This window comes from Dermacentor silvarum, chromosome 1 (genome assembly GCF_013339745.2).
Source record: "Dermacentor silvarum isolate Dsil-2018 chromosome 1, BIME_Dsil_1.4, whole genome shotgun sequence".
Taxonomy (NCBI): domain Eukaryota; kingdom Metazoa; phylum Arthropoda; class Arachnida; order Ixodida; family Ixodidae; genus Dermacentor; species Dermacentor silvarum.
The window spans coordinates 155,880,026-155,904,039 of record NC_051154.1 but is presented as its reverse complement, the minus strand read 5'-3'; positions in this window follow the sequence as shown (position 1 = coordinate 155,904,039).

Genomic DNA, 24,014 nt, shown 5'->3' with positions numbered 1-24,014 from the left:
GCCAAGATCACAAACTGGCAGGCCTTTCGCAAAGACGAGAGTACCGTTAATGCGATGATAGACGACATAGGAAATATGGATCAGAGGAGTCGTGGAAAGTGCCGAGAAGCATACGAGGACAATCCAATTGTTTCAAGACATCCCCGTGGTCGACCCCCACTTACTCCACCCGTGGGAGGCGCGGAGGGGACTCGCGAAATGCTGGAAGCATCACAAGTGCAACCGCAATTCAAAATTCGAATCTCCAAGCTGATCAGGGAAACGCAAGAGTATTCTGAACAACTTGAAAGAAAGAACTGGCGCGAAACATGTAACAAGCTTCAAGGGACCTTAAGCACCAAGCGCATTTGCGTGGTACTCAAGACTCTCCTATCCAAGAAGGAGAACAAGAACGCCGCAAAACAGAAAGTGCAGAGCCTCATACACAATCACCCGGAGAAAGAGGAAGACATTATCAAAGAAGTGAAGGAGAAGTTCCTCGGTACGGAGCGGAACATAACTGTAGATTCGCACTTTGACGAGTATCATCATCAACGAGTGCTGGGAACAGGCCGGGTAAAGTACCACCGGAATGGAAACATGCCGAAGTTACCATGATTCCTAAACCCAACAAGCCCATCAGCGTGCAGAACCTGCGACCTATATCCCTCACCTCGTGTGTTGGAAAACTCTACGAGCACATGGTGCATAACCGCATGATCGAACATCTCGAAGACAATTAACGCACACGTCCGAAACACTATGTTCGAATTTAGAGCTCAGGTGTCCACGCAAGACGTGTTACTGAAGATCAAGGGAAAAGTGATCGACAAACTGGTCACGCATAGCAAGAGAGCCACCCTCGCACTTGACGTCAAAGGGGCTTTCGACAACGTGTCACACAAAGCCATACTGCAACACGTCAACGTATATAAAAACTGCGGGGGGAAATATATAATTACATCAGAGCTTCTATGAAAGAACGGACAGCTACAGTGGGGATATATGCAACTTACGCTCTGAGAAATTTGAAATACCGAGAAAGGGAACGCCACAAGGCTCCGTCATTTCACCCATGCTATTCAATCTGGTGATGAGCTCGCTACCCAAACAACTGAAGCAAATAGAACGAATTGATGACGCAATATATGCTGACGACCTCACTATGTGGACTACGAGAGGGTCGACAGGTAAACAGCAAGACGCTCTGCAAGAAGCGGTTGACACAATCGAAAAGTACCGGGAAACATGTGGAATGACGTGCGCACCAGAAAAGTCAGACTTCTTGGTGCTAAGAAAGCGCACAAGAGGCCGACAACCGCAGCAGATACCAGACCCGGAAGTAAAGGTGGGAGGCATCATGATTCCGCAGGTTACGACGCTTCGCATCCTGGGACTCCTGATTCAGAAGGACGGGGCCGGGGGAGCAGAGTTGGAAAAAATTCAGAGAACAGTGCAACAAGTAACCCAACTTATCAAAAGAGTGACGAGCAGAAGTCACGGACTCAATGAAGAAGACTGCACGGGAATGATACGAGCATCGTCACGTACGGGACCCCATACGTTGATATTAAGATCAGTCAACGAGACAAAGTCTACACCCTCACCAGAAAATACTACAAAATTGCCTTTGGCCTGTCCTCCTCCACATCCACAGCGAAACTACTCTAAATGGGAGCCCACAACACGTGGGAAGAGCTCGTGGAAGCGCACAACGTCAACCAGCTGGAGATATCTATCGCTGACAAAGATTGGAAGAGCCCTGCTCCAAGACCTGGGCTACCATGTCGAGGATGAGAGGCACTACCTCAGCGTATCCCACACGAGGTCAGAGACAAGCTACACATAAGTACCCTTCCCAGAAACATGCATCCCGAGTGCGACAAGGAAAGGGGACAGGCGAGAATACAAGCGCTCAAGCAAATACTCGAACGCACCAACAGCAAAGAAAAAAAAATGTGAGATACACGGACGCAGCTGCGTACAGAACAAACGACCGATTTGCAATCAGCGTGGTCGACGAGAGGGGCGAAGAACTTACAGCTACATCCATACGCGCCAAGGACGCGAGCACAGCGGAAGAGCTTGACATAGCCTTGGCTATCGCAACGTGCAAGAAGACCCTGGTTACCGTGGTGATGGACTCACAAGAAGCATGCAGAAGGTATGTGAATGGAAGGGTCGGAAAGGCAGCACTTCAGGTCTTGAATAACCCGAGATAAAAGCAGCACACATACTCTGGACGCCGGACACGAGTCTCTCGCGGGGAACCAGGCGGCACACGCCGCGACTCGAGATCACGCACGCCGAGCCATCTCCGACACGCAGAGAACACGGACCAACGACTGTGACGAGGATCATGAACGGATATCCAAGAAGTACTCGGATATCTTGGCGCACTACAGGAAGCAGAGGCGTCGCTACCCGCCCGCGCATAAGACGATAAGAAGCGGTGACGTGAAGACTCCAGGCTGGAACCTACCCGCATGGAACACTGCTGCAAGCCGGGGATCCGGGGATCTACGGGCGAGACTGCAAGTTCTGCCCGCCGGACACGCCCAACACCTTGCGCCATATGGTGCTAGGGTGCAGGAATAACAGACGCGTACCACCACCACCTAACATAACACCACCAGACGATAATAAGCAGGAACAATCGGAAGACCAGTGGGAGACTCTGAAAAGACCCTGGAAACCAGCTACGGTTGGTGAACAGGGCTCGGGTGGTGGCAGCGAGCCATGGCTACCTGGACTGAGGAGGCACCCACCTTTGATCTCAAGGAGCCTGGTCTAACAATAGAGTTTATTTCTCTCTCTCTCTCTGTTGGACATTTTGATCTTGACTATTTCTGGCCGCTTGCTTGTTATTTTGACTCTATTTGGTCGCAATTTTGGGTGAACATCTCTCGTGGCTTGAATGTATCTGAAGGTGCAATACAAGCGGATAATTTGTTGCCCTGACATAACATATTTAGAGTTTTTTTTTCTCTTTTTTTGCACCCACTTACGATTGCTCAAAAATACGAATGAACAAAATATTTTTTTTTTGATAAAGGGAAACTAAAGAGGAAAATATGTTGATCTGTATTACTAAAGAATACAGCCTGTATTAAATACAAATTGAGGCTTATTAAGCCAGAAAATAAGGGAAGACCATAAACGGGTATTAATACCATTTAGAACGTTTCACATTAGCCTCACATGACGCCATGAATTTTGGCCGCGTCTTCTGGGGCCCACTTTATTGTTTATTGGAAAAGATGAACTCCATCGTACACTAAAGGAGCCAGAGACTGAACTTAGCAACGTAATTCGCTTGGTTACTGTAAAAAGAAATAGAAGTTTGGCCTCTTTCTTCCAGTAATCAAACTCTCACCGCTAAATTTAAAAAAGATACATTTTTGGATGAATATTTTATGAGTATACTAAAATTGTTTTCTTTTATTTTTTAAATTTTTACTGTGGTTTAGGATTCGCTGAAAAAGAACGTCGGTTATCCTATTTGCTCCGGAAATGGGGACAGCTTATATTTCTCATTTCTCTGTCCTATGATGAGCGAAAAGGTCATTTTTGCATATGCAGTAGTACACAGCGCTTCGAATAGAAGTTGCGAAACAGAACACTGCTTTGTGGAGATTGGACTGTTTCCATTGGATAGGCATAGGGTGCAATCCTTCGTAAATAACCGAAAAGATTGAGAAACACCTGTCACGAGCGAGTCATCCCACTTAATTTGTGTAACCTATGGGAGCGCGGGTCCGACCCACTAGTGAAAAATGTGCTTGCGGTTGTGATCAGTATCGACACTAAGCTATCGGTCACGACAGAATGACAACAACATAGATCGTACGGACTGTGTCTTTTGATTACTCAACATGCACACTATGGCAGGTTACGGAATAATGAGTAATTAAAAGCGCTAGCCTATTTCGCGAGTATATTTGATGCTTTAAGTTGTGGCCTTTAAATCGAATACGACAGTATATGCGAAAGGTCGTGAAGAGTTCGTTAGCGATTCATTTCCCACCCTGTAATCCGACAGCGAAGAAATAAATAAAATGATTGCACGATCAACCAAGTCAAAGTGAATTGTGTGTTGTCAAATGAAGCATGCAACGAAATCTTGAGGTACGAAAAGCATCTAATAGCCCCGCCTTTCATTTTCTCCATTTCAGTTCCTCCTGAAAAGCCTGTCATTCGCTACATCTCCAAGGAGGGGGTCATGGAATCCGCCGGCTCCGTCATTGGTCCCTTCAATGAGGGCGAACGACTTGTTCTCCTTTGCGAAGTTTCGGGAGGTAAAAATGTTTTATATTTCAATGTTTGCAAGGCATATCCACTTGGAGCGAATACTAAGGATAGCACCGGTTTCGAGATATGCACAGTCAAACTTGAGGTAAAAATGCACTAACGCTCCACTTCCTTTTTTTAATGAAAACGTCATTTTACGCATTGAAGCACAAAAGTAACTGGGATGCCCATATACAGGGTGTTTCATTTTAGCTGCACCAAATTGTTAAAAATTGCCTGAGGCAGATAGCACAATTATAATCCTTGATCTAAACTACTCGATGAGGCGGCCATTTCTTCCACGAGAAATCAAAACGCCTAATTGAATAGTTATCATATTTACGCTAATTAATTTTCTAAATAATTATTTTACGGCACATCTTTCAATCTGCGCGTCAATGCATAAAAGCACGTTTTCCTCAAAAAGTTAACTGGAACTCCCATGCATTTCGTCGGACACTTTGAAAATTAATATCTCGAGACTGGTTCAGTCTTGAGAATGCGTTCCAAGTGGATACGCCTTGCGAGCTCAGCGGCTGTAATTCGTAGATTGAAAGATGTGCCGTAAAATAATTAATTAGAAAGTTAATTAGCGTAATTTTGATAATTATTCAATCAGGCGTCTTGATTTCTCGTGGAAGTAATGGCCGCCTCATCGAGTAGTTTAGATCAAGGATTACAATTGTGGTATCTGCCACAGGCTATTTTTAAAAATTTGGTGCAGCTAAAATGAAACACCCTGTATACCGTCAACAACTTCGCGAATTAATATTTATAAACTGGTGTAATCCTTATAATCGTTTTAATTGGATACGCATTGCTAACTCACCAAATACAATTAATAAATTTCTATGTGCCATAAAGTAATTAATGAATGAGTTCATTATTGATACTTTGTTATTTAGTTGAATATGCATTCAGATTTCTCGTGCTAGGAATGTTTGCCTGTTTGAGAATTACAGCTCAAGGATTAGAAATGTGCTATCTGCCACAGGTGATTTTTAAATATTCGTTAAAGTCTTCGTAGAAAATCCCGGTGTAGTTGGTGGGGGTCGGAGGAGGAAGTTACTCCGCACCTGATTAAAGGCCGCTACAACGGCGTTACGGAAACTAATTCGAGGAGCGATACGCGTAATTTAAATATACAATGGAGCCCAGCTATTTAGATCTATAGCCTAGAGGATCCACCACAAAATGCATTTTAATTAAGTTGAAATGTATAGTAGGTATTACATCCAGGTCGCTTCGCTGTCATTTTTCATAGCGTTTGGAAACCACGTGCGCTCAAGAACGACTCATGTAGTGGGAACGTTATCATTCAGGGGACGTAATCTCATGTCTAGTTTATTGCTCAGAATAACTCAAACAGTTCCAGGTACAGTCAATCAAACAGATATAAAACTTTTTAATAGAAAGCATTAAATTCTACCTGCAAGTATCTAACCACCAAAAGCTAACTCTGCACATGAGATGGGGTTTGGAACAGAAAGGCGCTAGGAGGGATACGTTGAGAGGCAAGAAAAGGGAGATAAAGACTAAGAGCGAGATGAGGAGGAGGAGGAGTAGGGAAAACAAGGGATAAAAGGCAGAGAGTTCCACCAGATTAAGTGTCCTGTTGGCTACTCTGCACAGGGGGATGGTGTAAGGGCAGAGACGATAAGAAAACAAGAGAAGATTTTAAAAACAGGAACGCATCAGTTCGCACAATCTATAGTTTTTCAGTGAGTCCCGTTTCTTTTAAATGCACAGAAGCGCTTTTAAAGCAGTTCGTGCCGACGTCGGCTGTGACTAGGGTACAAGAATTCTGGCTTCTGTAAGGGGCAGTTGTTGATTTTTTCGAGCGTGGTGCTGAGGACTTTACGTTGTACACTGAAACGACTAAAATCACACAGAAGGCGGCCTATCGTCTATTTGCGCCCGCAAAGTTCGCAATCTGGACTTGTGGCCATTCCGATGAGGTATCAGTAGCCTTGCGAAAGAGAGAGAGAAAACGATAAATGAAAGGCCGGGAGGTTAACCAGGACTGAGCCCGGTGGGCTACCTTACACTGGGGGAAGGGAAAAGGGGAGGGAAATATTAGGAACAATAGAAAGTCCGCTGTGGGCATCGCCGACGTGGTAACTGTTTTTTGCTATATCATTGACGGTCCCTCCATCGGGATCACAGACGGTCACTCAATCCGCTATAGTTTTCAAAAATTGCAGTATTGAGAAAGGTACTCGCAACCATAGGAGACAAATGAGAAGTACCTCCTGTCGTGGTAAGCCATGTGGAAGGCGGAGCTTTAGATCAGGATCCAGGGAACAAAGGCGCTGGCCTAACGTAAGCTCGCGAGCCTTGTGTCGGGTTGAGGCTGATCATGCAGGGCGCACCCAGAGAAGAGGCCTCGTGCTGACTCTCGCCACTGCCCTAAATTAGGGTCAGTGGGGCCCATAATTTTTGTGATGTACAGGTGAAACGAAGGTGACGGTGCTGACGAAACATTAGATCTTGTTAAGTGCTCCAATGTCCGAGAACTCAAGATGAATAAATTTTATTGAAATGAGCAGACGAAAGTTTTGGTCGTCCCCAGGTAAGTGGCTTCATCAGTGCCGGATGTTATGGTCTCTGAGAATAGAAAATCTAAAGTTAAACGTTACATTCAGGACAAGCCATGGGACCTAGTGCTAGCTTCAGTGGTTCTCAGGAAACACGCAGGGTCAATTAGACTAAAATAACATGTCTTTTCGCTTCTGTCAGACTGAAATTCCAAGAAATTTTATGCAACGCCTATCAAACTCGTAAGAAGCCAATAGACAATGACGCCAAGGAAAGTGTAGAAAAATTGACTCTGTTTTTTAAATTAAACGTAGAGGTCACAAGGAAAGAAGAAAGCGGCATAAAAAACAACTTGCCACCGGTGGAAGCCCATCTCACAACCTGCGCATGGCACGTGCGATGCTCTATCAACGGAGATACAACGACGGCTGCCACCCCCCCCCCCCCCCCCCTGCCCGGCACTTTGTTCGGTATTTATGTACGTTTGCCAGACTTAGCCCTTGGAATGTTCGCCAGCGCCGCTCACGGTCATGGCGGCAGGTGTGAGACATGCTTTCAGCAGCAGCGGTCACGTATTGTGAAGCTTAGGAAAAGGCAACGGGCCAATAAACCCTATAGTGTGCGACCTGAAGAGGGTGTGGAGGATGCGCAGGGTGTGCGTTGGGGTCCCACCGGCAGCACGCTGTATTTTCGTCCACTTTCATTTGCATTTACCTTCTCATTTCTACACTGGACTTAAAAACAACAAATAATTTCCGCTGTGCTTTAATTCCTTGGCATTATTACCTGTTGACTTCATATTCTTGTGACTAAGAAAAATCGGGCCCCCTGGTTCCCCTTCTTCTCGTTTAGTGAAGGTTTATTTAATTAAAATTTATTTATACGTTAAGAACAGGCAATTTCTCCTATGCTTTCTTTGGGTACACTGTCTGTTAACTTGTTATGGCGTTTAATAAATAAAATCTAGCCCCTCGCTTCCCCTGTTCTATCCCGCTCAGCTCACAGTTATCGCAATAAGGAATGATGGTTGGACGGAGACGGCGCAGGTAGCCGTTGTTGAGTAAGGCATTCACAGGAATTCGACAACTCATTGTATCGAGTTGACGTGGAAGGTTACGTGGAAGCCTTACAACTTTAAGAGGATCAGTCGACTCGAGGAATTGATTCTGAGGAAGCTGTAGACTCCACAGGTGATCACGATTTACGTGGGCATAATTGTTCACCATTACAGTCATTTACATCAACTACATCGGCAACAATCACTTACGTTAGTATACTTTCGGATGTGGTTGGTGAACACTATGTTGATGATGATTATTGGAGTTTATTGGCGCAAGGGCCAGATGTGGCCAAAGAGCGCCAAGAACAGAACATTGTGCTCAGCAGAAGATTGTGTGGAGACGTAAGCGAAACATGCAGCATTTTTTTTTTACCCGCCGAGTCCTGTAACTGGTGCGGCAAGCTATTTGGCAACATTTTCGTTACAGTTCAACAAACAGCAGTGGGCGATCTAGCTTTGACTGGAAGTTCATGACAAAAAAAAATGAACCAGTTTATTGTCATTGTAGGGCAGAGAACGCCAAACAGAACTATTATCATGGTATTTTCTGAGCAAATGCCAACTGAATGTATTAAAAATGATCTAGCCATTCGCCTTGACCCGCTGTTTGGTGACTGTAAAGTATTCTGCAAGGAAGGCCAGATGTCATCAACGAAACGGGAAGGATCACTGAAATGTAGCACCAGATTCGATCGCTGAATACGCTTTCATATTGTGGAGGCGAAGGCAGCAACTAACCAAGTTTTAACATATTTTGTGATGTTGCCTAAGATAAATTCGTCTTCTTATCATACTGACCCAGAATCAGTCACGTAACGCAATTAGGCGTGCTGCCAAGTTTGACTAGAGGTTGGGTTGGAAAATGCCGGTGTGGCGAGACGTTAAAACGAGGTTACTGAAGTAAAAGACGAACAATGGCGCAGGAAGCGACACGGATGGCCGCCAACTTTCGACTCTTTCATTACTACAGCGTCTGATCATGAAATTACGTTGGGTGGCCGTTAGCCTCGTTTCCTGAACGCCTATATTCTTTTTAATTCCGTGTCATATAGACTCTCCGAATCGCCACCTTCGCCACTTTGTCCCTGACGATTTCCCTCTGCTCATGGTCTTTGAAGCACGCTGTCCGAAGCGGGAGTGAGCAAACTGTCACTTGTAATGTGGGACGGCAACGACGAACCAATCGTGCGAAGCCATTCTCGCGATTATTTTAAGAATATACCGCAGCTGCTGCTATTTGGGAAAGTGTTAGTGGTCCTAGTTAAATGCCAGTCCTACCTACAGTTAGTTGTCAGTAGCATCTCTCGTGGCGCTGCAAAAGGGACGCATGGCCCAAATGTAAGGAATGTAAATTAATGGGAAGTTATTTTTTTATAAAATAAGTTAAATGCGAGTTCGCAGCGGCACATGGCCGCCTTGGCGGACAGGTAGAGTAGAGGCACGTAGAATGGTGTAAACATAAAGCAGAATGGTTTATTAGAACTTTTACGTAGCTCTCTTTCACGTGGCTTCTTTTTATCCGAACCACAACGCAGCAAAAAAAAAAAAAAAAATACCCACGTAGTGCATGCATGCTTCTGTTTTTGTCGACATGTATTTATGCACCCGGTGCTCCGAATTAGTATTTCATCGCTTTTACACCCATATTTCTAGATGGATAATTCACTCGTCACAGCAGGAAACGCAAAAAAAAAAAAAACAATTGCCCACTTGCTGTATTTAACGGTGTAGCGACCCGATCAGTCGTATTCTGGTTCCGTGCTTACTGTCATCTAGGCTCGGTGCACTTAGCAGCCTTTAGTATTTCGGAGCGGCTTCGCCCTAATAGCTTTCTGTATGTTGCTGCTGCAGGCTGTGTAGCAGTCACACAGTGCTTCTGAAGAGGGTTTCACAACAGAAACTGGGCGTTTGTTTATAGGAGTTCATGAGACCACACTTGCGGCTTCACTCGCTTCCAGACATTGCGTCTTGGGCAACGCTATCAACAGTGTTTCGAGACGGAACGCCAATAGCCGATGTTTTATTCCTGTAAATGGAGATGCCAAGCAGCTGAAAGAATAACGGGCCAAAAAAATATTGTCATTCAATAGAATAGCCCGTGAGATGCATGTACGCATTCATACGAGAGTGTAGATAACCGCCAAACGGCGAAGCAGACGCTCCCAGCTTCGACAAACTGTAGAGAGAGCTTGATGATCCTGCTGCTTTTTATTTTCACTTTGTATGCTATTGAATTAAACGCAAACATGTACCAGGCAGCAGCCTGCATGCTTTACGCAGCTAATTTTCTTCTGCATGCGCGTATGCCCTCGCGGTTGCGCATTTTGCGCGTGCAACAGTGACAAGTAAATCGCGTCGCGCCACACGTAACGACCGGCGGATTGTAACGAAGGTCGAAAGATAGCGCGCGGATTGCCGCGTAAGTGAATATTTCTTTTCGACGAACTTCCAGGGGCCGCGCCAGCTTCCATTTCTCCCATCATGAGAACACGTGTAGTAACAGCGGCAGCAGCGGCAGCAGCAGCAATGCGCTGTTCGATAACCGCGGGGCCCACGCAACCCGTTACTGACACCATGGTGTCGATAAAGGGACTCTCTCCTCCGGGGCAAAAAGAAACGCAACTGATTCTATTGCCGGCCTCCGTGCGAGTGTGCGCGCGTAAGTACGTAACCGTGTTAGCGGCCATCTTTCCTCAGGGCCGCGGGTGCGAGGGAAGGGCGCGAAAGAAAGAGTGCCGCATTGTTTGCCTGCGAGTGTGCTCCGCAGTTTCTGTTTCTGGGCGCGTTCCCTACATACGCACACCCCGCCGCCACCACGGTGCTTGCACAGTCGCCTTGCTGCGGCACATCGGGCCCCCGTGTGTGGAGTGCTGGCGCAAACGTCCGCGCTTCGCCGTGTTACCTTAGCTGGCCGGCTCGTTTTCGCGCGCGAGCACGGTTTCGACGACCGCGGGTCGACGTGAACTCGCTGGTCGAACAGCGACGTGCTTCGCTCAACTTGCACCTTAATTATTTGTCGTTCCGTATTTTTCTTCCTCTTCATTTTCACGTATTATTGCGGTATTCCTTGTAAGCGGTATTTTCGCGGAAGACTTTCTATTTTACTTCCGGTTCTTTCAGTACCTTCTTCGATTTCTTGCTATCCTGCGGTTGGTTTCCTGTGGAGACACTTGGCTGTGTGCTGGTATCTTTTTGTCGCTCAGTTCGCAGGCAACATGCGCAACGCCCCTAAACATGCACGTCAGGAACTGGAGGCCCTCCCGGATAATTTGTTGTGCGCTTAGTCGATCTTTCCGAAAGGCTCGAGTCGAGAAATTCTTTGAATTGTTTTTTGCAAGGTCACGCAGCTAGCAGAAGGAAAAGCGAGTTTCGCTTAAGACGTCAACTCATGGCAGTAAAATTCACGTCTTCGGCGCGGTAGCATACAGGCTATGGCGTTGCGCTGCTGAGCCCGCGATTACAGGTTTGATGCGAGGCAGCTGCCGCAAGGGGCGAAACCCAAAAACGCTCGTGTACTTCATTTTAGGAGCACGTTAAAAAGCCCCAAGTGCTGAAAACTAATACGGAGACCACCACTACGGCATGCGTCATAATGAGATTGAGGTTACGACGCGTAAAACATCAAAATTTAATTTTGGTTTTAGAAAATGTTGCATTCAACAAATATATGTATCAACTTTCAATTATGTTTTTAACTCAAAGCATGCTCAATGTAAAATACGACTTGGAGGCCGCTTTTTGCGTTCTGACCTTAATAGAAGGTTTCGTATCTTTCTGGTGGTAAAATTGCATAGCCGAAGTTGCGGCTCTAGGTGGCATTTGGGCCAAGAATCCACCAAGCCCATTGATGAATAGATCCAGTAGTAGGAATAAGAAAAAATGGTTTATATTTATATTATGTACACTGGACCCCTGGTACGAAAGCCCACTCCATCAGGAGCATATATATATTGAACGTCTGCGTTCGTATCAGGTCACATCAGCACCACTCCACTGCACCATGGAATGGTATTAGGAAAGCGCAGAAAAAACACGGACACGAGAAGAAACGAAGACAAGCGCTAACTATCGACAAAGAAATTTATTTGCGGGACCGGTCGTACTTATACACAAAAAACCACGTGCACAGCGATATCAACTCTGAAGATAAGTACATGATGGTATAAAAGCAATCTAAAGCTGTCGCATCAAGAAAACACCAAGAACCTAAATGATGAATTGCAAATGCGGTCAGCTTTCATGGCATATGCAAATAATCTAACTCTCTCGCTGACAATGATAGTGACGGTTTGCTAATACACTGGTCAGCGGCCGAGAGGATTTGCTCAGTTTCTATTATTAATCTTACATTCTCGTGTTTATCCCTGTATATAATGGCGGTGTCATCTAGAAGAGGGCGACATGGGCATGTTTTGCAATGCAAAGCAAGAAAACCGTCACCTGATACACTTTGCACCTTATTTCTGTGCCCTCTTAAGCGATCATTGATGTATCTTCCGGTCTGGCCTATGAAGCATCTGCAGCATGATAGCGGAATACGATAGACCACCCCCACGGCGCATCCGACGAGCTCTTTTTTTGCGGTTCTTATCACACACCAGCTTTTTTGTCCTCAGTTAGTTAATTTGGAGCTGAAAAAACAACCCGCACGTTACCTCGACTCCCTATCTTTTTCAGGCTATGCGACATCTGGTGTGTGTACGGAATCACTGCGGTTTTCACCTGGTCACGTCCGCTAGATCTCGCATTCTCACGGGCCATTGTCCCGAACGTTCCTGTTTGAGCAGCTTTTCTGACACGTTCAGTTCATCTGTACTGATATTAGGGCCTGCTTGGCTTACAGCCCACGAGCTAACAAACCCCTTCTCCAATTTCATTCAGCTCATTCGAAGTTGGTGAAGAGGGGCATAGCTAACATGTGTTTGAAAAACGCCCTTAAGAAATCATGCCCACACCTAATGAAAACCAGTTTCCAGCAGCAGTCCGTGCGTCTTAAGGAGGCTGATTATCCTAACCAGGTGTTGGTGTCGCTGTAAGAAAAGCTGCTCAAACAGGAACGTTCGGGACAATGGCCCCATGAGAATGCGAGAGCTAGCGGACGTGACCAGGTGAAAACCGCAGTGATTCCGTACATACACCAGATTTCGCAAAGCCTGAAAAAGATAGGGAGTCGAGGTAATGTGCTGGTTGTTTTTTCCGCTCCAAATAAACTAAGTACCCTGTGTAAAACCACTAACCCAATGAGGACAAAAAAGCCGGCGTGTGATAACCACAAAAAAAGAGTTCGTCGGATGCGCCGTGGGGGTGGTCTATCGTATTCTGCTGTCATGCGGCAGATGCTTCATAGGCCAGACCGGAAGATGCATCAATGATCGCTTAAGGGAGCACAGAAATAAGGTGCAGAGTGTATCAGGTGACGGTTTTCTTGCTTTGCATTGCAAAACGTGTCCATGTCATCCTCTTCTAGATGAAACCCCCATTATATACAGTGATAAACGCGAGAATGTAAGATTAATAATAGAAACTGAGCAAATCCTCTCGGCCGCTCACCAATGTATTAGCAAACCGTCACTATCATTGTCGGCGAGAGAGTTAGATTATTTGCATATGCCATGAAAGCTGATCGCATTTGCAATTCATCATTTAAGTTCTTGGTGTTTTCTTGATGCGACAGCTTTAGATTGCTTTCATACCGTCATGTACTTATCTTCAGAGTTGATATCGCTGTGCACGTGGTTTTTTGTGTATAAGTACGACCGGTCCCGCAAATAAATTTCGTTGTTGATAGCGCTTGTCTTCGTCTTCGTTTCTTCTCGTGTCCGTGTTTTTTTTTTTTTTTTTGCGCATTCCAAATACCATTCCATGATGACCGACCAACAAGCCCACATCGCCACCCCCGTCCACTGCAGCACACGTCTCCGCTTTTAATCCCGCCGTCTTCCCTCGGATATTGGACGGGGAAATCTGATGACAGTAGGTCGGCCCATCACCATCGTTGGCTTGGCCGCAACATCCCTCCCAGTTTGACGCACCGTTCCGCCGAGCCCGCCTCCAATGTCGCACCCTCGACCCCGCATTCTTGAGTATGCGTGACGTCCCTCTGGTCAGGATCACGCGTCACGGTCTATGACACGCCCGATTGCTGTCGTGCGCGCGCTGATGAATGGACCACCTCGTTGAAAACATGCAAGGTATGCGTTTGTCCAGGTTGAGACGTAACAGACTCCGCCGTCGCCAAGAGATTCGACCTGAGGGTGACCAGCTGTCAGGCTGCCCGAAGCGTCGAGGTTCCCTTCTATTGCAGCTGGGGTCCCAGCACTCGCGTAATGGCGGCCTTCTTCCTAGGAAAACGCAAACACACACACACACACACACACACACACACACACACACACACACACACACGCACGCACACGCACACGCACACACACGCACACACACACACACACTGGTCGGCGTACCCAAGCGACACGCCTACCGGACGCTGTGATCCCCGCATCGCTTTGAAGAATTCTACCCCTCTTTCTGCCTCTCCCCCTTTTCGTCGTGGTCAGCCCTCGGCAAGACAAAATTTAGTTGCCTATCTGATTAACTTCGGTAGCGATACGTACAAACACATTTCGTTTTTTTAACTTTGAATCGTTCAAAATTCGCGACTTAAACCATCTGCATTTTATTCTGGCTCCCTTTCCTGTGATTTACTTCGAAGTTGTATTCCTGCAGAATGAGACTCCATCTGAGTAGTCTCATGTTTTTTTTTTCCGACATTTGCTTCAGCCAGGCGAGAGGACAATGATCGCTCTCGACAGTAAATTTCGTGTCTTGAATAATAACATCCTAGCTTTTGAATGGCCCATACAATACACAAACACTCTTTGTCTTATTTATACCTACATGTCCTGCCGACGAGTGGTCATGACAAAGGCTCAGCAAGTCCCTACAATACGGTGCCGACACCACCAGTTGATCGTAAGATTGCCCTTGCCTATCTCGGTACATACGGTGTAGGATACCGTTTGTCACTTTGAAAAAAAAATTGTTTTTTCGACGACACACCTTCACTTGTTCCGCTGTTTAGAACTGCTATTTTCGAGTCATTTTGCTGTGCCACTCTTAGCGTTTCCCTGTCAACACCTACCATGCGTTCGTAGCTAAGGGCGGTTGGTGCCAATACGGATCCCCGGAAACCGTTTTCTTTTTCTTTCGAGGGCTTTTTTTTTTCTCCAGTCGGCGCCATTACTGATTTTCTGTAGGGGAAATCGGAAAGATTTCCTCCTCCAGCTGAACTACATCTCCGGAGCTAGCTGCTTCCTCGAGCTTTTTTTTTCACTTTTTTCCTCGTCGTAACGCAGCTCCTGAGCTTGCTCGCGTGCTTTGGACCTCGTCAACGCCATGACCTGGGCTTCAGCAAATGTGCACCCTCTTTTATTCAGTAGCAGTCGGGCTCTGAGCTGTTCGAAAAAAGTTAAGGGTAGCCCTCCGGTAGACCATTGGAGACTTCTACCACTGTCTCCATATCTCCGAAAGGACCCTCAATCTGTGCGTTTGCCATCGGTAAACACACTGAGTCTTCGCTGAGTCTTCGGGCCTGCCTTATCCACGCGCATTCGAACACGTAGTCTTCACTTTTCACATACTTCGTATGGACGACGTCCATGGTGGCCGTGGAGTCCCTGAGTACCCTACACTTTTTGCCATTTACCATTAGATCCGTCATGTATGGCTTCAGGAGATCTAGATTACTCGGATGACTGCTTATACAAGCGAATACTGGCCTTTTCTTTGGGCAGTTTCGGGCGAAGTGACCCGTTTCCTTACAGTGATAACATGCCAACTTGACTTTCGATTCGAGCTCTTCCGAATGATTTCTGGGTTCCTTTCTGCCCTTTTCAGATGCTTTCGCCATGCCTTCGGTGTGCGCCGCACTGCGACTAGTGTCATCTCTTTCTTTTTTTTTTGTTATTAGCTTCCCTTGACGGTAAGCTTGTGGCCGTGGACTTTGATAGTACTGTGCGTTACTGCTCTGAAGCTTGAAGTCACGGCTAGCCACATACTCATCGGCCAGCTGTGCTGCGCTCTTTACGGACACACCTTCCTGCCTGTCCTTAACCCAAAGGCGCACGTTATCCGTGAGGGTCTCGTAAAACTGCTCTAAGCAGATTAAATCTGACAGCTTACTCACGTTATCCGCCCCTGCTCCTTTCACCCACTCTGAAAAATTGTCCTTCAGGCTACACGCAAACTCAACAAAGCTTTCATTAGGCTTCTTTCTTTCCTGACGAAATCTCCTCCAAAATTCCTCAGTGGAAAGCTTGTATTTTGCGAGGAAAACTCGACATCACTGCACTGTACGTACACGCCTGCTTCGTCTGCTCTCAGTCGGGCTATGACAGGCGAGGCTTCTCCCGGAATGAAGGCAAGCAACCGCTCCGGCCATGTGTCTTGGTGAAATGATTGCCTCTCACAAATTCGCTCAAAATTAATCAGGTAGAGACCAATGTCATCGCCTGTTTTGTACGGCTGAAGCAAACTCCTCATTTTCACGTTTTCCGTTTGTGGTGGCGTCACATTCGCCCCGCGCGCTAATCTGGCGTGCTGTAGTTTTATTTTCTGAAGCTCAATTTCTGCCTGCCTTTGTTTCCTCTTTTCCTGCTTCTCCTTCTCTTCCTCCTTTTCTTTCCTCTCGCGCTCTTTCTCTTCCTTCTCACGGCATATCTTTTCCCAGTCATCCGTGAGCTCGTCCTCATCGAAACCCAATTCGTCAATCGCAGTACGAATTTCGGGCTTCCTCAACTTATGGCTAATATCCATACCGAGCTCTGCTGCTAACAGCAACAGCTCCTCTTTATTTAACACTGTGATGTCCATGCTTTTCGAGAGCTGACTACAACTTCCCCTGTATTGACCACACACCCGGTGGCGCTCAGTCACAGCTAATTTCCCGATAGAACCCTGTCCTCATCGTCTGGCAAACGTAGTCGCTCAAGCACTCACCCAACCTCGAGCTTGTGAAGGCCGTGTCTCCCGGAGCCACGTTCCCAGGTCCGCTGATCCCAGATCGGGAGGACTGCCGCCTTCTGCTGCTCTTCTTTCCTGTTTCTTCGAGTCGTCGAAGACTCCACGCCGTTACTGCGACGGTTGTGCCTCCCTGAGCCACGAAGAGGAGCTCTGCTGATCCCGGATCCACAGAAGTCGCTCTTCCGTCCGCAGTTTACCTCGAGCTTGCGAAGGTTCCAAGGTTCCGCCGATCCCAGATCGTGAGGACTGCATTCCTGATCCCACCGCTGCCACCAGTTTGTTGCGGCTCGAGGTGGCGTTTGGGCCAAGAATCCACCAAGCCCATTGATGAATACATCCAGTAGTAGGAGTAAGAAAAAATGGCTTAATTTACATTATGTACAACTCCATCAGGAGCATATTCAACGTCTGAGTTCGCATCAGGACACGTCAGAACCACCGCACTGCACCACACCCACCGCTTTTAATACCGTCATCACCCCTAGGATACGGGACGGGGGAATCTGATGACAGTAGCTCGACGAATCACCATCGTTGGCTCGGTCGCAACGCCCCTCCCTGGTTGACGCACCACTCCGCCGGGCCGGCCTTCAATGTCGTACCCTCACACCCGCATTCTTGAGCATGCGTGACGTCCCTCTAGTCAGGATCAGGATTAGTAGTAATCTTCACTGTAATTACCGTTTTCATGGATGGTGGTGGTTGTTGTTTACTCGGCGCGAGCTCCTTTGTTAACGCGGCATGGTCTATATGGCACGCCCGATTGCTCTCGTGCGCGCGCGGATGAATGGACCGCCTCGTTGAAAACGTGCAATGTATGCGTTTGTCCCGGTAACACCGAGAAAGCAAGGGAGTGAACTTCACCCAATATTTGTGCCTTTCCGATAGTGCATTGTCAGCGCAATTGCGCCTTGAAAAAAAACGTAATATTTGTTAATGCGATTAACATTCATTGGGAACTTCACGAAGCTTTTGGTATGTCTGTTTGTCCTCGCTAACGTCTTTCTCGCCAACTTCTGTCACTCGGTACTCATGGTCCAATGGGCGGAGCATCGGGCTGCGGTGCTGAGGGAGCCGGGTTCGAAACCAACCATCGGACCATCTTTGGTCCCTGGGTATATTCCACTGGGTATGAGTCAACTCTTCAATGAACCTCTTTGACGCCAACTTGTGTCATTGGGTGTGTGACACTCTTCAATTGCAAAAAAAAATACTGTAAATTTTCACAGATGCTGGGCCGAATCGAACACGTGTCATATATATTCAGACAGTCTTGCCTGGATATATATTAAGAAACTCGTCGCGCGCGGACTACACGGCGGCGCTACTAGATGACGCAGCGTGTCCAGAAGGATGTGCGAGAGAGAAGCCCTGCTGCATACACACTTGGTATATGGATCGTTTCGGCGGTGGCAATACGGTGTGTCGCGACATAGTTTCAATGTTTTCGCACTGACCTCAACATTTGTCTTGACATGCGTTCTAGAGGATTTCTTTTTCAAACAACTTGAGGTCATTGATGGACCTTGATGGACCTTAACCATTCAAAGCCCAAATCAAGCCACGGCTGGTAGAGTTGAGGGCTCCTCAATAGCGTTTACGAGGGGTTCTTCAACGGCTACTCTACGCTTGGCGCACGAGCGGTTTTGCACTCTACCCCTGTCGGAATGCGGCCGGTGATTTATAACAAAATATATAAGTGCTGTGATCATGAGGGCACAGACGTAAATCCCGTGAAGGCCCTTGCAGGGCATGTGTCCTATTCCAACACGACAGAGACGGAGCAACACGGAGATTGCAAACGTAACCAAATTTGTAAAAACAAAGGTAAAAAATTAAAGAACTGGCATCTAGGTGCATAAAAATTAGCATAAGAAAAATACTGAGAATACTGAGAACTGAGAGTAGCCGAGCCAGAGGTTTGGCATGTTACTACAGGTTTATTATATAACAAAGGATCAAACGAATAGAGAAAAGAAGATAACACGCATGCCTCGACTCGGCTCAAAATCTCAGAAAGGGGAAGCATGCAGTGAGCACCATAAAACGAACAAAGTGGAAAGTGGAGCTCTATAGCACCGTCAATAACCGAAATGTTATCCATCTGGTTGGTGCAGCCAAACGGATAGAGATGGATAACAATGTGCGACCTTTTGTGTGAGTGGATGCATATGTGCGTTTTTTTTCTTTCTCCCATGCTTTGATTTGTTGTAATATAATAAACCTGTGTAGCAAACCTTCTGTCCCGCTAACCTCACCACCTTTCATTAAAAGTTCACCCACCAGCGAGCAGGTATTTGCACTACTGGTAGATATTACGATTTTCTTGTTGTATATGTGTTAAATATGTATTTCGATTTCTCTTGCAAGAAAGGTCCGTTTCTTTGAATATTCCAGCTCAAGGAATGTACTGCCACAGGTGATTTTTACAAATTCGGTAAAACTTAAGAATGATCACCGGGTATTTGTCGTTAGTGGGTGATCTCTATCGATGGCCAATCGTTGCTACGGCTGAAGCACACAGAGGTTGCCCCAGACATGTTCACATTGTTTGGCCTTGAACGCTCCGTAGGTGACGGATGTTAGTTTTGCCATCGTTTGACAGCACTGGTGTGCTATATCGCAAGTATCCTAGGAAGACCGTCGTGTTTTGTTGAAGCATAGATGTCAGGGATGTGTGCCTAATTTTTCCTACGAGAAATCTTAGTAAGTGGGTGATAGAGGTAAGCTTAATCACAGGTCTCTGTCGATGTTAACGTCTAGTAATCGGTGAGATTTTCGATATGAAATTTTTTTGTGCTCAATAAAAACGGGCTACCTTGTGATAGAATGTCGGGTAAACGCCACTAAGGCGCACTTCTCTTTCAAATGCTGAGGCCTTAACTGAGCCTTACGACGTAACTCCGACGACGCACTTGTTCCCAAACGTTCCTGGGAACGACTCCCAACGGGTGAAGATCCACCTGTGAATGGACCAACCAGTCGGGCTCCACCTAGATTAGGGAAGCACGCTTCTCCCACACGGAGCGTGGAAATAAAAGTCACAGTGTCATCCAGCCTTGTCCCCGCGCACGGTTCCGCCTCGGCTGCGGAAGGGCGCGGGTTCAAAACCACGCTGTCGCCGGTTGCCCACCGATTATCCGAATGGGCACATGCTTCCCCCAGCCCGATAATCAACTTTATTTAGGTGTGATCTGTTCTGTTCTAGTTGACACTAAGCGGAAGAAATGGAGCTGGGCAGGCCATGTAATGCGTAGGATGGATAAGCGGTGGACCATTAGGGTTACAGAATGTATGCGCAGAATGGATGCACAGAAGGGAAGCGCAGTCGAGGTCGGCAGAAAACCAGATGGGAGGATGAAGTTAGAAAATTTGCAGGCGCAAGTTGGAATACGCTAGCGCAAGACAGGGGTAATTGGCGATCGCAGAGAGAGAGGCCTTCGTTCAGCAGGGGACATAAAATAATAAGCGGCGCTGCTGCTGCTGCTGCTGCTGCTGCTGCTGAAGATGATGATGATGATGATCTGTTCTGAGGAAGAAGCCCGCGGCATGCGAATCCCGTCGAAACCTGTGGGCGCAGAGCCCTGCAAATGATGGACGCCAACTGCACAAAAAAGCCGGACTTGTTTACGGGCACTATTGCCGCTGCTTTCCTATGCCCTACTCGCAGATCGCATACGCATTGTGGAATCTGCGTGAAGTGAAGCTTTCGTGAAGTGGTTTAATAAATGCTATAAAACTCTTCACTTGTAAAACGCTTTGCTGAATAGCGATTGCGTGTCTGGCAATTGGCTGAATTGGCTGAATTGGTACTGTTTGTTGTCTCATTGCGTAATTTCATAGAGAACGTAGCCGGCTACCAGCAGATCGGTCGGGGTAGTACAGATGAGGCTACTTATAACCCGTTTTGCTACATGACTGCTACCTTGTGTATGAGATAGTCGGCAAGGCAGTAATAGCAGCAGCAGCCACGGTCAGCATTGGAAAGCCCGGGAGGGCTCACATAGAGCACTTCGCTTTAATTATAATAAAAATTTGGAGGACGCCTAAGCTTCCCCTTTAAGAGTGGAACGCGATAGCATTCAAAGATCACTGAATGCTTGTCAGGCTTCCCGGCAACTGCAGCTTTCTTTTTTCTCCACCTTCGCCTCTGCGCGCCGCTGCTGTTTGATGCTGCCGGGGAGGCGAGCGCCATCAGGTTGGTGTTTTTGCAAGTAACCTACCCGGGCGTGGCGCTGTTGGTATGGTGGAAATGCTAGAAAATGGGATTGTGTTTGAGTTTCCTCGCAACAGAATTACGTTTTCTCTTACATACAAACTTCAATTCGACGCTATCTACGTCTGTAGGCTCTGGTTAAGTCGTACTTTACGATTTTGATGACGGAGTTTAGTTTCAGAAATTCCACTGGTTCACTAACGCCTCTGGGCCACGCGGAGGGCCTGCGTTGTCGGGGTGGTTCAGGATAATTTTCTCAGCAGCGGATGCCGATGCCAGAAGCCGAAGACGGCACCCACGCCGACGCCGGATTTTCTGCAACACGGGGCCTTTAACGCTATCGCGTTAAAATAACAATAATAATAATAATAAATTATTACTTAAGCCTTTCAGTACTGACAGGGCATTCGAAAAAACTTGGGGAATGTTTTCTGTGTGCCTGCAGCACTAAAAACAGCCAGGAAAAGATTATTATTATTATTATTATTATTATTATTATTATGATTATTATTATTATTATTATTATTATTATTATTATTATTATTATTATTATTGCGGCTTAAAGCTTTTTAAAGTTAACAGTGCTCACGACTGCAATTTTCCGTGCCGCAAACGTATACCAGGTACGTTCCCCATAACCTAAAACTATTCCAATCTGTTTTTATCCCTATCTCCTGACGTCAAATTTACGTAACCGCCGACGTAAGCATCGGGCAGTGACTCACAGCGTTGTTTCAACAGGCCAATGAGACGCTCTCCTCAATTATATGAGGTCACTTTTTGTTTGCCTTCACAGCAAATAGCATTGCCTTACTTGGCAGGTTTCTTTTTATCTAACTGGCTGACTAGAGGTGAGAAGCATGCACAATGGGAAAGGGTTTTGGTGAGGCCGGCCAGCACAGTGAAAGTACATAACCTGATGAGGAGTTTGTTGCCAGCGTCTGCGATTGGCCCACTTCTTAGTTAGCTTTCGGTGTCTGGTAGAATATCACGGCGGCACGCAACGGCAGTGTAAAAATGTAGTTAAAACGGATCCTCAGCGAAGAAAAGTTGGCAGAGCCGTGTTGTGTACGTGCTGTGAGCGCTCGGCAACGTTATAGTTTCACGGAATAATTTTCATTATATACGGAAGTAAATCAATTCTCCTCGGCAACTTTGAGTAGCCAGTGCCAGAGAGATCGGCGGGCAGCCATCTTTTATTCATTTCGGAACGGGGCAGTATCCGGCTGTTCAGAAAAAAAGCGATCGTTTCATTCGGCATATTAATGTATATTTAACGCGTACACGTCACTATGACGCGGTGTGTTCTCGCAGTTTTGTGACGTAGCGTGACAAACAGACGAAGTGGGCGCAGAGCTAAAGCTTTTGACCAATTGCGGATAGTTGATGGTGAAAAAAGAGCAGAATCGGAAATAATTAATTTTTTTTGTTCGGTCTGATCATGCATAATCGGTGTGTACACGTCATATCAGAGGAGGAGCTTTCTCTGTTTTCTGACGTCGCGTGACAGACAAGCGAAGTTGGGGTGGCGCGAACAAGTTTTGACCGATCGTGGAAGGCTGATTGCGGAAATGGATAGAAAAGTTTGGAATAGCTTTGCGTTATATAGTTTGCGTTAAGGATTCTGCGCTTTCTGCGCGGATTTGTTGTATTTTTTGTATTAGAGACTGTCGTATCATATATATATATATATATATATATATATATATAATCTTTAATAACACTTGCACTTTAAGAAACTTCCTGTGACCTCAAAGAATTGTGCACTTGGGATGATTGTGTTATGTTTCGCTATCACTAATACTGCTTCGCCTTTCCGGCAAAAATGAATGCCTTTGCGAAAACTGAATATAACAGGATAAACGCTGTTATTCGTCGTCACACAAAAAGGTTAAGACGAGTTCAATGGGCTGCTTTCTGTGAGAGCTTATCGCCGTTTACTCCCATGACAAGGATATGGGGAGTGATCAATATCCTAGCCGGAAAGATGCGCCCGCACAGGCCATTCGAAGCACTTGCTTTAAAGCAAAGAAAAGATTTACAAACCCTTGCAGAAGATTTTGCAGATGTATACACATCCGCCACATCACCAGGAGCGGCGAACCCTCTGTCGTCTCAATAATTCCATACGATTGATGCGTTTAGCAAATTAAGAAGAGGCTATGATGTGGGTCCTGATTCGATCAGCAATCAGACGCTGACAAATCTGCCATACGAGTGAAGACGAGTCCTCCTGGACACGTTTAATCAGGTAGATCCTAGAAACGTGGAAGACAGCATGGGTGGTGCTAGTGCTGAAGTCCGGAAAGGATCCTGCCAACCTTGCCTCATATCGGTCAGTATCACTAACATTATGCGTATCAAAGTTAATGGGAAGACAAATATATACGAGGTTAACTTGGTTTCTTGAGCAAGGAAATAGACTGCCATCGTGTATGACCGGATTTCGTCCACGGTTGAGTGCCCAGGACAGGGTCATGGATTTACTCAGCCACATCGAGCACCATCGCGTCGACGACCTTTCGAGACACTCGCCATCTTTACGGACGTTTCCAAAGCATACGACTGTGTGCTTCATACTGGCGTCATCAACAGACTCCAAGCCATGCACGTCTCGAGAAAAGCTGTTCGATTCGTCTATCAATTTCTTAGAGATCGATGTGTCCTGGTTAAGCTAATCGACTTTTGGCCTATCTTTATCAGCGGAAAAATCTGTCTTCACGCTTTTCCCGGGAGTGAGGCGCAAGTCAACACGCCTAACGCTGAACATCAGAGGCCATCCAATTCTTGGTGCAACTAATGTTCGATTCCTGGGCGTCACCATCGACAGCAAGATACTATGGCGACACGTGGTCGAAAGTGTTGTGGCTGCATCAGTGCAAAGAGTCAACGCGCTTCGTCGCTTGGCAGGTG